The sequence below is a fragment of the Pipra filicauda genome, unplaced genomic scaffold, assembly GCF_003945595.2.
Source record: "Pipra filicauda isolate LSUMZ 115617 unplaced genomic scaffold, ASM394559v2 scaffold79_size2787110_pilon, whole genome shotgun sequence".
Classification (NCBI taxonomy): Eukaryota; Metazoa; Chordata; class Aves; order Passeriformes; family Pipridae; genus Pipra; species Pipra filicauda.
In genome coordinates this window covers 879,603-895,541 of record NW_024104975.1, presented here as the reverse complement: position 1 = coordinate 895,541, position 15,939 = coordinate 879,603, and the positions used below count along the sequence as shown (strand labels likewise).

Genomic DNA, 15,939 nt, shown 5'->3' with positions numbered 1-15,939 from the left:
CGAACCTTCCCGAACCTTCCCTTCCCGAACCTTCCCTTCCCGAACCTTCCCTTCCCGAACCTTCCCTTCCCTTTTCCCTGTTCTCCTTTCCCCTTTCCTTGCCTTGCCTCACCTTGCCTCCCCTCCTCTCCCCTTCCCTCCCTTCCCCTCCCCCTTCCCCTTTCCTTTCGGTCCCTTTGCATCCCTTTTCTTCCCTTTTCTCTTCCCCTTTCCCTTTCCCCTTCCCTTCCCCTTCCCTTTCCTTCCTCAAAACCTTTTTTTAAGAAGCTCATTTCACAAAATTTGATGAAGAATGTACATAGTGACTTTTTTCCTTCTGTCAGCTGCATGAACTTAAGGCCTGAAGTAAAATTTTACATTACTGACAAAAATTGAGATTATTCAGTATGACTTAGACCAGCCTTCCACTTACAGAATAATTTCCATCTCCTTTTACCCTCTCTCTTGCAAGCTTCAGAAATCATTCTAACAATATAGCTGGGAGGAAGAAAAGTATGAAAAAGACACTTCCATTTTTCTAATATATTTTAATGTTATCCCATTTCATATTCTCTTTAAAATAAGTGAGGTCATATTACAGATCAGCGGACCATCACTCCAGGCTGGCCATCTTGTATGATCACAGGCAATTTACAGACAGTATATTTCTATACTCTCAGTTTACAGGCTTTTTACTAGGCAAAGCAGTTTGCTAGCAAATAAATAAATACATGCCTGACACATTCATAGTGTGGTAATGGCGGGGGGGGGGGGGGGGGGACGACTGTCGAAATTGTTTGAAGTCGAAGTAATCAGACTATAACCACGATTAACGGGGGGTGGGGGAGCGTTTGTAAGGAGTGTGCATCAGTTTAAACAGAGAGCGTTGGAAGGAGAGGATGGGGGAAGTTTCCCCCCGCTGGCCGGCCGCCGAGCATCCTACCGCTGTGCTCTGCTGCCACCTTGGCCGCGCCGTGGGACGTGCAGGCGGCCCCGCTCCGCGACTGCGGAGCTCCCGCTGCGCACCTGCGGCAGCGCTTCTTCTGCCCACGGAACCACACTCGGCCAGGACTAGTCGCGCTCCCCACTCGCGTCACATGCTCTTACAATCAGGACAAGGATGCATGCGATGCCTAAATGGTCTGGGGGGTTTTTGGGGTTTTTTTGAGCGGGGCTGGGAGTTATTCTTCAAAGGAAATTTATTTGCCTGCTGTGCTTAAAATCAGAGCTTAGGAATGTGGTTGGGAGGAGAATAACTTTTTTTTCTGTCCTTTTTGCTTTTTGTAGGATTCTTCTCCTCCCGTGCCCAGCCTTATCTTACATATTTGATGAAGAAAGCACTCAAATTCCCATTCATACGGCACCTACCTGCCTCTGTGTCCTTCCTGCTATGTGACCACTCTGCTCTGGAAAGAACTCGCGACAGCCCAGCCCACGAATGAGCTCTCGGTGGCGTTCAACTGCAGTTAGAGGTCGCGTCCCCACTTTTTTTTTTTTTTTTGGTGGGTGGGAGGGGGGGCAGAGAAGGTGACAGACACATCATAAAGCACTGAAAAAATATATAAATTAATATTAGAAAACCAGTGGAGTTTACTAATTTTGTTTCCTCCTCTACATCTTTGTGTTACAAGTGCTAATTCATTGTCCTGACATCAGGCTCTGAGCTAGTGGTACTGACTTTGAAAAGCTTTCACGCACTTCATTTCATCTTTGAATTGCACATGCTTTTCTCTCATTTTTAAGGCTTTCTTGCGCTTTGGAGGAAACATGTTCTGACATGCTGGAGTTTGGTGATGGTAAATATTTCCTTTGACTACAAAGTGCATGTGTGAAAAAAACTTTTTTTTTTTTTCTCTCATGGAAATATGGTTCTCACTCACTCCTGTCTCCGTTGTAGTTAATAACCTGTAAACGAGCTGAATCTGGAGGTCTGAGTGAAATAGCACTTTTGGAACTGTACTTTTTGTCATAACACGCTGAGGAAAGTGCAGAAGCTCTGTATATGCACGTATGAGAGGGATTCATGCCACGCATATGACAATTTGCATACTAGACTCTGGTGACAAAGAGGGACCGCAGGTGAATCCCCAGCGATCTGCTTTGTGGAGAGGATTTTTTCCAGCCCCTAATCACAGAGAAGTATCCAGCTCTCCATCTGCTTCCCAGAGCTGGCGGTTCTGATTTGTTTCAAGTGAAAATAACCAAGAATAGAAAATGGCACGTAATAAAGAGTCCCAAGCCAAGCAGCCGCGTTGTCCTGTTCTTCTCTTTAAACCAGCACTCCCCCCCGTGCTGAGGGCTCGGTGCCCGAACGACAGAAAGGGCTGCAAAGGGTTAAGACGCTGATTGCTTGGTAGGCAAAGTTTGAGGAAGAATATGTTTGAGTCTGAGTACGCTGCAGCCCGGCGTTTGAAATCTGTCACCCTCACTTACGAGCACTGCATCTGTGGTTGTCACCCGTGAATAATGATCGCACGGCGATAAGATCGCTCTGCGGCGGTGCACCGGGGCCGTCGGGGGAAGAAAAGGAAATTACGAGGCGTTTAGCCTCTTCAGCGGGGTGTTCTTCAGTGTCATCGGTGGGTGTCAGGGTCAAATGACCGGCTGGAAAGCAGCTTGGGAAGAAAGTTTCCTTCCTCCTTTCTTTGAGAGAAACCTTCGGTGGTGGTGATCAGTGACAGCTATGGAAAACAGAGACCTCCGTGGTGAACCTTAGAAACAGTACCATGCCGGAGCCCAGCTGTTCTGTCACTTTCTCCCCTTTCAACCTGCCGGACCCAGTGGGCTTTGGGTGACCTACCAAGGAGGACCCATCTCCACAGGAGCAGGTAATGCCCGATTAAGTAATTTTCTGGATTGACATGATCTTGATTTGATGATAAAATTACCTGAGTATCTTCCACTGACTTGAAGGGTAGACTGCCTGAGGGTCCAGAGGCAGGGAGAGAAACAGGAATGATTCTGTTTAATCCCTCTGAGACTGTGGGGCAGGGAAACTTTCTGCAGTCTTGCAGAACTTTTTAACATTCCCACTTTCTTCCGTGACTGGGGGCACAGAGAGCAGAAATACCTGCAATCGACAATGGTCTGCTCTGCCTTATATGTTGGCGACAGGTTTATAAATACCGGGAGCATGGAGAACGGAGGGATGGGTGGATTGAGGATAAGAAAGTGGGGTTTTTTCACTAGAAAATGCACTGGTTGTCCATCAGCTTCAGGAAGGAGATATGAATTATTGTCAAATAAGTGCTCTGAAAAGTATGCAGAGGCTTAAAGAAAGAAAAAATAGAAAGAAAAAGAACAGATTTTAAAAAGTAAAAAAAAACAAAAACAAAAAAACCAACAACAACCTAGAACAGTCTTTGGAAAGGGGTATTCATTTGCCTTTGGACTCTACGGGGCTCCTGGTCCTTTCATCTCTCGGAACCTGCTGGGAGTTACAGGCAGACTCCACTACAGGGTAGCCCCTGCTCCAAGCCAGGGATGCAGGCTCTCCCCGCGGGTCTGACCCGTGCCAGACCTGCTTCTTCCTGTCGGCTAAGACCCGCAGAGGGCCCCCGGCTGCCTCCCCTCCATCCCGGGGGCGCAGAACAGACCCCGGCCCCCCAGAGGGGAGCGGGGTCTCGTCCTCCACTCCTTTCCGTTCCCTGAGTCTCCTGAGGAATGTCGGGCTACCTGCGCTCCTCCTTCCACGTCCACCGCCCCCCCCGCCCCCTTCCCGCCCCCCGCCATCACTCCGCGTAGGTGAGGACGCAACTCCTTTTCCGAGCGGGCAGGCAGCGCGGCGCAGCTCAGTTTGGCTCCGGGCAATCCATAGGCGGGGGCACTCCGGAGCCCCCTTGGAGGGCAGGGGGAGGAAGCCAGGGCGGGTGCGGCGGGGCGGGAGCTGCGCCGGCCTGACCCTTGCCGGGGTTCGGCGGCTGGCTCCTCGGTACGGCTTTATTGAGCCTTTGAAGTCGTGAGTAGTTTAGCCCCCCCAAGCGAAGGGTGAAGGAGGCGCGGAGCTAATGGCGAGTGATTCAGCTTTTGAGGTAGGGCTGAGCAAATACAAGCCACTGAGCAGCCAGGGGTGAGGGGGAAGCAAACCCCGAGGCATTTCGGTTGCCATTTCTGTTTCCTCGACACATGGCATTGATCAGCTCCCTCTCGTTCATCCCTCCCCAGCCCGTCTCTTAAAGTAACTCGCAGCAAAAGCCATATTGTGAATGTTTTTTACTAATGGAGGAGTTTGAGGCAAATTCTCTTCGCAAATTCCACGTCCTATCTTGACGCTCAAGTATCCTATCACTCAAATGCTCCTCAGTATTAAACAGTCTTGCCTGTAAGTGGACTTGTCAGGACACGGCAGTAGCCTACTAGGGAGCTTGGCGGCGGGGGAAGGGTTACCCCGAAACAAGCGCAGACAGCCCGGGATGCACTAACACACACACACTCATACGGACACACAGTGAATGTGCGTTGGAGACATGGGCGGAGGGGGAGGTGGGGGTGGTGGGGGAGTTGTTACCGCTTTAGGGCAAAAGGCGGTTTCTCCAGCGGTTTTAAAGTCTTTCTGACTGATGATGGAAATCAGAATACTAAAGGAGGTCCGTCTCTTCCCTGAGGGTTGGAGATTCTTTTATTTTGTGTTACATTTGTTGCGCACTGTTACTACCTACCTAAAAGTTCGCAAGGGAGGGAGGAAGGAGAGGGAAAGGAGAGGGAAAGAAGAGGGTGGGGGAGGCGGGCTTGTCGACGGCTGCACATGAAATATCGCCATGTTGGTGGAGAGCACGGCTGTAATTACTGCCAGCGAGGGCATCTCCCAGGACCGCAGCTCGGGGAGTTTTTCAGCTCACTTCCCGGTTTCCCTTCCGATACACCCTGAGAGTCCCCGGAGCGGCGGTGCCGGGGCAGTCCCACCGCGAAGGGCGGCGATACCCCCACCTCCCTCTCCCGCAGCGCCGGCCCGGCGCTGAGGCGGGGCGGGGGTCGGGGGTCTGCGCAGCCCACACACACCCTCGGGCAGAGCCGCCCGCTTGGTTCCCCTCACTGAAAGCAGAGACGGAGGGCGAGTCCAAAGGGACGGAGCTCGCTAAACTGTCCTCAGCAAGCAAGGGGTTAAAAGCGGGCAGGGGGACAAGAGGGGGGGAATAAGGAAGAAAAAATCTAGCCTGACTTTGCCTCTTGGAAAGCTTTAGGTTGCAGTCCTGCCTTCCAAGCATTCTTTAAACTAGAAATGTGGGAGGGACTCCAGGAGAGAGAGAGAGAGATGGCTATCAACTGAATTCATTACTGTAAACATCTCCCTGGGGTGTCAGGCAGGGAGGAAAAAAAGGCACGACTTACATTAGCAGGGAATAGTGAGATCTGAGGCATCATTACTGCTAAGATCAGCCTGCAATCCCGGCTGGAGGCAGGCTCAGGACTTGGAGAGAGCCAGACACATACATACACACATACTCACATATATGTGCCCGATGCCTTCTCCGACTTCGGAGGGTCCTGGGTCGCCGTGCCTGCTCCTCATGTGATCCTTTCATCATTTCCAGAGGACAGAAAAAAAAAAAAAAGGAAAGAAAGAAACCCCAAGACCAAGCGTAGCCGCGGTCCCTTCTGGTTTATTTTTTTACCGGAGAAGGAGGAACGGCAGGGGGAAGAGAGAGCGAGGAGAGGAGAGAAAGTGCGTTGGGGATGCCAGAGCCGTGGGCTGCGCGCCGGAGGAGGAGGTGGCGGATCAGGGGGGAGGACGATGCCGCCGCCTCGTAAGGGCGGAGGAAGGCGCGGGGGTCGCTCGGAGCGGAGGCTGCCGGTGGGGCACGGGCCCACGGGGCCGGCCGGGAGCGGCACCGGGCGGAGGGCGGTGAAGGCTACCACCGAAGAGCGGCGGCGGCAAAGTTTTGGTGTGAGGGGCCAGAGGCGCAGAGGGGGAGTACGATCGGTGCCGCCGAGGGATTCCCAGACGCCGCCAGGTACAGTTGGGGTTTCATTTCTCTCTCTTTTCCTTCCTGGTAATTCTAGCCCCGGGCGATTTAAAGCCGCGGTGCCCTTTGCCTTCTCCGAGATGGCAAAGTTGAGGAGCCAGGATCAGTTTGTGTCAAAAATATCGCCTCCGCCTCGTTAGAGCCCCATATCCGCGGCGCCGGGCACGCACACGCATGGATTTATGAATGGCCGGCGGCAAGTGCTAGGAGGGTCCCCGGGATATTTTACGCCAGCGTGTGGCTCAGAAGCGGGACGCGGAGCTGGCAGCTGCAGCCGGGTCCCGGGTGCCCGCGTTCCTGGTCGCATTTCAGTGGCGAGCGAGAGGGTGCCGAGCCTGGCCCCCACCCCGTGGGGAGGGCAGAGCCGAGCACTACCCCTGCGGCAGGGGGACCGGCAGGGCGCCTGTGTGAGCACCACCAGCAGTACTATTTGGGAGGTGGTTCGGAGAAACGGGATCTTTAGAGGTGAGCGTTGCTTGGAAGAGGCGGTCGGCTTAGCTCGGCGCTGCCAAGTATTAAGGAACCTACGTGGAGAGTCGGGAGCTGCGCCCGGCGGGAGGATCCATCAGATCCCCAACAGCAGTCTCCGGAGCGGGGCTGGCGGTGAGTGGGTGGGGGCGAGGTTAAGAGAATCGGATCAGGACTTCGGAATACAAAGGAGCCACTCAGAGACCTGAGGAGTTACATGGTGATCTGACAAAATAAGGACAAATACTGCGGGGATTGGGGTGTGTGTGTGTGTGTGTGAGTGGGTGGGTGGGGATGGTGTATGAACAAAAAATAACAGGTCGCAAAAAGAAGTCAAGCAGCTGAAATGACCTCTCTTGAACATGATATAATACCCTATAAAAGATAAATAAACAATCAGCAAAGTAGGAGAATAATACTCTCCACCTTCTTTTTGGAGTGGGAATCAGTCAACAGGAGCTTTTAATTAATTTTAATGGAGGAAATCTGTTTTAAGGCTTACAGTAAGCTAATAAATCCAAGGCACAAATCCGTGTAAATTCCTGTACTGTGTATGGAAGGTACTGATTAGATTTCTTCATATGCTACTTTTTGCAATGCAGAGCTCAGCTAAATAGAAAGGGAGAGGTTCCTTGCATGAGGAGCAGGAAACGATACTAAAGCAAGTCAGACCTCTCCTTCTCTCTCCCCCTTGCTCCTCTCTCTCTCTCTTGAAGACACGATGTATATTAAAGAGAGGTTTATTTCCTGCATCTAACTTTACAGTGCTTGCAGGGAAATTAAACCACTTTAGAGGTTGAGATTGATCACTGCTTGGGTTTAAAAAACCAAACTAACCATACAAAAACTCCTACAAATTTCCATGGACTTAATTCCTTGCTTCATTCATTGACACGGTCTTTCACCAAGAGCAATTTTATAAATTTGTAGTTTTAGAGGAAACTAGTGAATTGGTTTCAGATATGTGTATTTTTGGGAGGAGAAAAATATGTCCTGGCATTTTTTCAAAACATCTAAAACATCTCTATCTACTTTTCTTTCCTTTCTTCCCTTAAAGAGTCAATATATGCAATCTTTGAGACATAAACTTTGCATAATTAAAAAGATATAACAGGTGTAATTTTAGAGGCACCATTTCTCCATGATAAAAGTGATGTTAAATGTTAATCTTGTTTCTGAAAATGATGTGAGAGATTTCAAGAGGCCTGCTATTTAAATGGTCATCCTCTATCCTGATACAGTAACAAGGCTGTTGAGTGCAGGCCTGGAGTACTGTAGGTGAAATAAGTCAGAGCACTGTGTAAATACAGTGTCTGTAAAACTACCTGTGACTAGAACAGTTATCAGTGTCTTTCAAAGTCCAAGGTTTTAGCAAGAAGTCGTGCTGGAATGCACCCACTGTTCTTAAGAGTCGCTCCTCACATACGTATACACTCTATATTTTGTATAAGGTGATGTTGTCTGTGTTTGCTTTTGAGAAGTCTGGATCTAATTTGAGCCACTATTACAAGTCACATTTATATCCTGACCTGCTGGATAGTTTGATTTAGAACGTAGACATATCTCCTTTACGCAACCCTACACCCTCCCAGTTGGAATCTGCATTACATAGGGTATACTTTCCTTCAAGAATCAAGAATGTACTTGCATTTAACTCTTAAAATAGCAGTATCTAAAATGTGGGATGTCATTAGGGCTGACTTCCCTACCCTTCCCACAGCAAAGAAGGAGAGAAGACATAGTTTTACCAAGTGAAGAAAACAAGTACCACTATCAGGCTTTTCCTGTACTGCACTTTCCATTTAAAGAACTAGAAAGAAGGCACAGTTAAGATAATATTGTTTCCAGGAAGGTGAGGGCTTTATTTCTTAATCATTTCTGCTACCTCTTTAATCTCAAAATGAGTTCATTTTTGTGTAGGATACTTTCATGTAACTTTCAGGCTCTAAGCAGACAGATTCAAATCTAGTCCATTAGTGACCTCTATCTGTAAAAAGTGTATAGTCAATGTTTTTTTTTTCCCTTTTTCTTCACCAGAGTGGATTGGAAACACAGACTATACATTGTTTTGGTGTTTTATACTTGCAAATTACCTAGTTTGTCAGATTATCAATCTCATAACCATTACAGATAATGTGATTTCCTAGTGTTTTAAACAGGAAAATAAGAAAAGCAAACTCCAGTCCAAACGTGAATCCAGAACTTTGAAAGAGCTTTGTACCTATTCCAGCTATTCCAGTGATAATATGATGAATATTTGCAAGAATCAGAAAAATATGAAGTGGTACATCTAGTGGTATTGAACATCATTACTAAAGGGATTGCATTTATGTCTGTCTCATGTTTTGATACTTACTCTAAAGCAGGCTGAACTTGTGTGACATTTTATTGCCCCTCAGTGCTTACATAATAACTGAAACCTGAGACAAACACTCAGACCAGATATACTATAAGTAGAGTTTATAGTAGCAGGGTGTTTCAAAAATGTAAAAAAAAAATAAAAAAAAAAATCCAGCTGTGTCTACATTAGGAATGCATGTCAGAGATCAAGGAAAAAGGGGTCTTTATAAACAGATGGACTCTTTTAGGGGATTATTAAACCCAGCTTCCCAGTACTAATTTGTCTCTTGTTTATATCCACAGCTATAGTCCATGTTTTTGTTAGTGATTGTAAATGGCAGTTAAGGACTTGATCAGCAAAATCTTTGGGTAGATGAATACCACTGTTTGACATTTACCAAATTGTAGTTGATTACCTCAGCACATGGTAATATGATGTCTTTAGGTGTTTCCTTTGCTCCCTCTTGGGCAGTCTTTTTAGGAGTCTTTCTGACAATGCTATTTATTTATTTCCTCAAGAAACCAAAAGAGTTGGAACTTGCCCCAGAGGTGTAAAAATGTCTTCTTCTTTTCTTTTTGTAAAACAAATATTTGTATTTTTCGCTTATTAAAAAAAAAAACAGTAGAAAAGAATAATATATAGTTGTTATTTTTTGTAAAGGTCTAATTTAACATACACTGAAGATATGAGCTTTAGTTCCCCTACAGTTATATGTAACCTACACTTTCCAAGTAATTGACTTCTTTTAAAGAAAAACAACCACAAAAAGATCATCATTAAAATATGTTTCTCAACAGGTATGTTTTATTCATTTATTTTAAACAAACCTAAACCGTAATCCATAGATGATAGGAAATAATTTTTTGAAGCAAAAACTGTTCTCTGTTTAACAATTTATATTCTAGTCACATCAAGCAATATGCCTCAGGAACAGTGCAATTTAATCTGATGTTTTCAGCCACTGGTGAAAGTGTTGGGACCTTCTTATACCTTTTTTTTTTTTTAATTGGTGATTTACCCAGTTCACAGATTTTTGTTTGGTTGGCTGTTTTTTTTCCGTCTTTGATTCTTTCTTCTGACATGGCCCCTTGAACTGAACCAAAATTAAATACTAGCAACAACTTAAAACCAATCCATCATGCTCTATTCAGCATTCCGGAAAACTTAATGATGCAGAACGAGATCCATAAAGTATCCCTTCTAAAAAGAAATCTTATGTTATCTCTCAGCTCTACCTATAAACAATCTCCTGTATATTTTACTTCAAGCTATAACTGCTTTATTTAGTATATTTTATTTAAAAATAAACTGTTTTCTAACCTAGTTTAATGCAAGGATGTATTTATAAAGACATATGCTGCTGAAAATTGTTGATCATTCAAAGGTACTGTCATTGAAACTGATTCTCAAATCCTTGCAGACAAAACTCAGTAGGTTTTTGATGTACAGGATCAGATCATTGCTAGACTTGGTCCTGCGAAGTGATGGTTTTACTTTGGCCCCAGGTGAGAGGTGACTTGCTTCCTACAGGTCCTGGTCAGTATTTTGTAGGATCTGCTCCTTACTAAGCAGAATATTAAAGGTCACTGATAATATTATGGCCTTTAAGTGAACAGGCCGCTTTCCTAACTCCTAAACATCAGCTAACTATTCACACTATAAATTATCATTGTAATTTTCTGCAACAGTTGTGGATTAAAGACTGCAAAACATCATGAAGAAAAAGAATAATTTTGAGAGGTAGTTAGGGCAATAATCTGTAGATTACTGTAATGGTCTTCAGTGTGGTTTTTCAAATCCCGGCCCAGGCAGAGATATGTCTTGAACCACAGAATACAGTATTTACTTCCTTTTATCCTCATTTATTTGTGAATATATCACAGTGAAAATGTTTGGATGAAGGGACAGAAGTCAAACTTCCTTACTTTGTCCAAGTTGTCATTGGTAATGTAATTATCTTAAAATATCTTATAGACATCAAACTAATTCTTTCCTGAAAACATGCTAGATGAGTAAATTAATCTGAAACTTTTCCACAGTCTCTCTTCAGACAAAACTGTCAAGACTTTTTTAATGTTGGGAATCTTGAGGGAGAATTACAAGCAAAAGACGTTGGGATTCCATATCTGATTTATTAGCCATTCACTGTCATGTACTTCTGTGTTCAGGAAGGTCTGGGCAGGCTAGACACTTCTCTTGTAGTAAATACTGTAAACTGTGTGGAAGTACTACATGACCTGTTAAGAGCAGGAAAGGTCAGAGCTCTGAATCAAAAGCTTCACCAGCACCTCCAGAGAACTGAAATCAGCGTGTGGCAGCGTCACTTTCAGTTCCCACTGGCAGCTTTTGTCATTCCTCCATCAACAGCAACAGGGGAAATTAAATTAAAGAGTAGAGCTTTTCCTGACAGTACTTCAGTCCTGCCCCACATAGCAACACTAGTAGCTCATACGTCACCAAGCTGTTCCATAAGTTAGACAAGAGACATCATGTTAAAAAGCGTTGCCTTTGTGGGGAAGGGACACAGCGTTGTCCTAGCACTGCTGGGAGACTTTGGTGATGCTCATGCACAGTCTTCAATCTTCACGCAGGTTGCAGAGGATCAAACCATGGTCAAGCTGCAGTGATAGGATCATCAACTGCAGACTTGTAGGTTGAGAGTAACAAACATTTATTTCTCTTAAGATTTCCTGCATAAGAAGGTGACATTCACAATGTCATTGGAAACTAATATAACAAAAATAATAATTATATTAATATTCTACTGATAGAACAAAAGATTTAACATGCATTTTTGAAAAAGAAGTGCAGATTTTATACATATATAAATGCATATATACAGTTTGTGTATGTGTTACATATATAGATGACTGTGACTTTGTCTGTAGTCACAAAGGTCTCCCTCAGCCCCTTCAAAGTGTATATAATTAATTTTAAATTGATTTTGTTGGTGAACTGCAAATCAAATTAAACAATAGGAAAAACTTACATTTTTCCTCCAGTGTTAGAAGTTTCTGTACTGGGTAAAAAAGCCGAGGTGCTCCCAAGATGTATTTCTCCCAAGATGTATTGTTCCCAAGGTCAGTGGAAAGAGTCTGTAGCAAACTTACCTGTGCTTGTGAAATAGAACTTCACGGCTGTAATACTGCATTTTAAGTTAATGTATTTGATTCCAGACTCAATCATTCTTTCTTTCACTGGCAAGTTAATTTCACAGGCACTCTTCTCATGATTAGAGATTACTCATGTGAGTAATAATTTGAATACCCAAAAGTGATGTCATGGAGCTGTAATTGAAGATGATACAACCCCAAGAGTGTGTCTATGGTTATAGTAGTGTATATATGCTTTCATTAGTAGTTTCTTCATGTGTGTATGAGAAAACAAGCTATGTAGGTACAAGTAGTTTAAATTACTAGGATTACATCTCTATTAGGATTATAGCAGTGTATGTGTTTGTTACAGGCACAGCCTGCATAGGTATACTTCTTTAAAAACTATCTGTAGACTAGGCATCAGGTGAGCATATCACTTAATGAATTTTGGTAAGTGAGGTGGTTTTAGTGAGCATGTTGCATGCCTGAAATGCTAATTGAAACCATATGAGGTGTCTCTAAATGAAGGATATTTGTTAGTAGTACATTATAATTTAATTTGTGATCTAGGAAGTTTTTCCTAGGTGGTGCTTCTTGTGTCATTGAGACATTTGCATCCAACTAAATGTACTCTGTTTAACAGTCCTGTTCGTCTGGTTTCACAGGCCACCTCATTGGCTCATCTAGGTTTAACTTATCTTTAACCACTTATCTTTGGAGTTAGTTGCAAATGCTCCAAGACTAAACATTATTTCTTGAGTCGTATCAGTTGAAAACTTGCTGACAAGTTTCATAATTTGTTACAATTATGTAAAAAAAAAAAAATCACTTTGATACCTGAATTGGTGTTATCTTGGATCAGGTGGATCAATTTAATACTTTATTGCTCTGTATGCATATTGCATCATGCGTACTGTAAGCCTCCACATTATTTATTGAAGAGAAATTGGAGGTAGAAAAGACATACAAGGCTAACCAACAGCTCACAATTACTTCCCTAGTACACTCATAACATTTTCATTCTTGATTTAAATGTTTTCAATATTTTGTCATTTTATCCCTTGAACTGCCCATAGAAAATTAATCTCCAACACAAAATAAACTAAACAAACAAAAACTGCCATTATTCAGCCTGTAAATTTCTCCTCTTTTAAAACAAATTTAGTAGTCTAACAACAAATTTCCTCACACTGCAGATGAGTATACAGTTAGGGACTGCTAAAATTTAACAGAACATGATCACATAGACACATAGAGTCATTCCCAACTACATTGCTAAATCCTGTAAATCAAATTGGTATATGCCTGACAGTGATTTTTGAAATAGCTCATTCTGGCCCTGTGCCATGCTGTTCAGTGAAGAGCTGCTTCTTGCAACAGTTCAACAGTAAATTGAAAATGCATTTTGTCAGTAGAAGTCTCTTTTTCTTTTTTTTTTTATTTGAGAAATTACTTTTACTGTATGACAAAATCAGTTTTAAAACTTATTCTTTAGAAGTCGTGCAACAGAATAACAGGGACAGATGTGTCTACCTCTATAGCTTTGAAAATATTTAGAAATTAATTAGGAAAGAAGCATACTGGATACCTCTCATTCTTTTAACAATGTACACTTTGAATGCCACAGACAGAGCCAAGTCCCTTTTAGTTGCCCACAGATGCCTAAACATCTGTGGCAGAGCATCTGACAGTAGGGTTACTCCAATTGCTTTATCTGTGTTGTGCACTATAAAAATAAAAATTTGCTTTTGAGAAAGCACGCAGGATCACCCTTGAGGAGAAAAGGCAATGCAGAAAGAATCGTGCCTTGCAGAATATACCATCTAAGGAGTCTTTCTGCTGTGCCTTTTGCGACCGGACATGCCTGTCTCGTATTGGCCTTTTCAGCCACCAACGCGCTTGCGACAAACGTGGGTAGAGCCCTTCCCAAATCTTCGTTCGCGAAGCCCAGCCATGATGACTATAAAAATCTCTTTTTTAACATCTCTTTTTTATTCATGTGATATTACGTATTTATAATTATAAAAATGCACATTGATGCATACAGGGACACCCACAAACAAAATGTAAAAAAAAAAAAAAAAAAAAGATTTCAAGATAATTAGAATGTCAAAAGGTCGTTTAGCAAAATCTATTTCCTTCTGAAGTTTAGTTAGCATTTTCCTTTTTTTTTTATTATTTAACTAGGTAGTAGGGAAATCAGTGGTACTGCAGAACTTTGAAATAGAAATTATATATGAGTTTTTCTAGTTTGTTTGTTTTCTACCCTAGTGCTTTTCTTCCGCAGTTAATAGAGAACAGTTTTCACAAGTAGTACTCTGTTCAATGCAGTTTTAAAAGTTTGTGTGATACACCAGAACCTTAATTTTTAATTATTCCAGTAAAATGCAGTGATTGAAAATTAAATAAAGATGAAGAAAATAGCCAACACCTCCCCCCCAACAAAACAAAACCAAACCAAGAGCAAAGTTGAAGAAAACCCAAGCCCACAGCTCAGGAACTATGGGAATGTCAATGCCAACAAGATGGTTGTTTTCTGACCCACAGTGGATAATCTTATCGGTATCTATTTAACTTTATATTTAGTACGATATACAGGTTTCAACTAGATAGTCTATTATCACAGAAGTCAAACCCTCAGCTCTCTCCTCAGATCAGCACAGTGGACCTTTATAAATCTGGAATAAATGAAATGTTAGAGGTGCTGCCAGCAGCTCTGGCAACAGAACTGTTGATCTGCCCAGATTCTCTTTCCTGCAAAAATGTCTTATCGGCAGATCCACACATCCTACATGGTATGACTGTGAATTTACAGATAAGAGGACAGAATGACTGAAAGTATATGGATGACATGAGCATAAATAGGTCATGAGTTACCAACTGTGGAGCTTGATCCTGAGCACCAAGAGAGGCAATTATAAATTTCGGAACCCCTCAAAGGATAAGGAACTCTCTATGTAGAAGGGTTTTGCTTTAATTCTTCAGCCTTCATTTGTCCAAAGTTGAAAGTACATAAATCAGTCTGTACAAGGAGAGATGACTGTGAAATTCATAACCACTCATCTCTGTGACATTGATGGAAATGCTATTGGATCAAATGCATAGGTATTCTAATTATAAACTTCTGATATTCAGAACTTCCTTTAGACCATCAATATCTCATATGCAATCATATTTTACAAGCTGCTGAATGATTGTCTGGTTATGCATGTACTGACTGAGAGAAGTCCTCCTACAGTCTAGCCAAGCAGCTGCAGAAAGATGATCCTGTTTAAGCACTAAGAGAATAAACACCTTTAAATTTCGGATAACATCAGTGTCAGTTCACAGGTTGCTTAGGTCTTGTGAAGAAATATTTGGCAGTCTTGGGAAGGGGTGCTTAAATATAGCATTGTAGATTGTTTGTGTTGATCGATAGTCATGTTTGTCAAAAGGCATTCTTTTTAACTCCTTCAATGCTGCACTAAAAGATCATCTCCTGCTTATTGCAAGAAGAAATAACGCAAAGATATGGAGCCTTACTATGAAACTTACACTCCCATTGCCTTTTATTGACATACATTTATATTCTTTCCTGTTTCTCTCTCTCTCACTGTCTCTTTATTTTTCAAATACATGCAGCAGCATAGGCCGAATCAGAATTTTTAGTTAGCTCTTCAGCTAAGAAGGATCTCTCTTTTAAGCTGGAGTTCATCCTCTTATGTCTGTCATGTCAGGTGCATTGAGGACACAAGTATCCTAAAGATACTATCAAAACTGAAATAATAATGCTCATGGAAGATTTTATTTTCATTTAAATATTTCTCATATCATTTTTGAAGGTCAAGCATTGCAGTATTGTGCGAAGGGATGATAAAAGCAGGAAAGGGAAAGTGACTAGAAAATAACTGTGGGGAAACAGGATGAAAGTGAGTAATCGAAATTGTTCAGACTAAATGAAGTGCAGAGATAAACAACTCTCTGTGCAACAGAACAGGAAATTGGAGCTTCCTAATCATCACAGTTTTAACCTAAGCTGTTATTCATCTGAGAAGAAGACAGCTGACATGAGAGGGAGAGGTAGGACAATGCACCATCTAGGGGAGAAGCTGAG

The 15,939-nt window shown here is 43.0% G+C and overlaps 1 protein-coding gene across 3 annotated transcripts in view; it reads left to right on the top strand.

Annotated features, from left to right (window-relative positions):
* The first annotated feature begins 1,024 nt into the window (after positions 1-1,024).
* The window catches only part of FLRT2 (fibronectin leucine rich transmembrane protein 2), a 63,085-nt gene continuing 48,170 nt past the window's right edge, over positions 1,025-15,939 (top strand). Inside the window, exons 1-4 of one of the 3 annotated variants that reach the window (XM_027739689.2) lie at positions 1,025-1,119; positions 1,267-1,451; positions 1,723-1,775; positions 1,877-2,807. The gene's annotated coding sequence lies outside the window, so the exon portion shown is untranslated. Of the gene's footprint in view, positions 1,120-1,266; positions 1,452-1,722; positions 1,776-1,876; positions 2,808-5,852; positions 5,931-6,266; positions 6,546-15,939 lie in introns of those variants that run through there. The other 2 variants (XM_027739690.2, XM_027739693.2) reach the window with 2 other exon arrangements.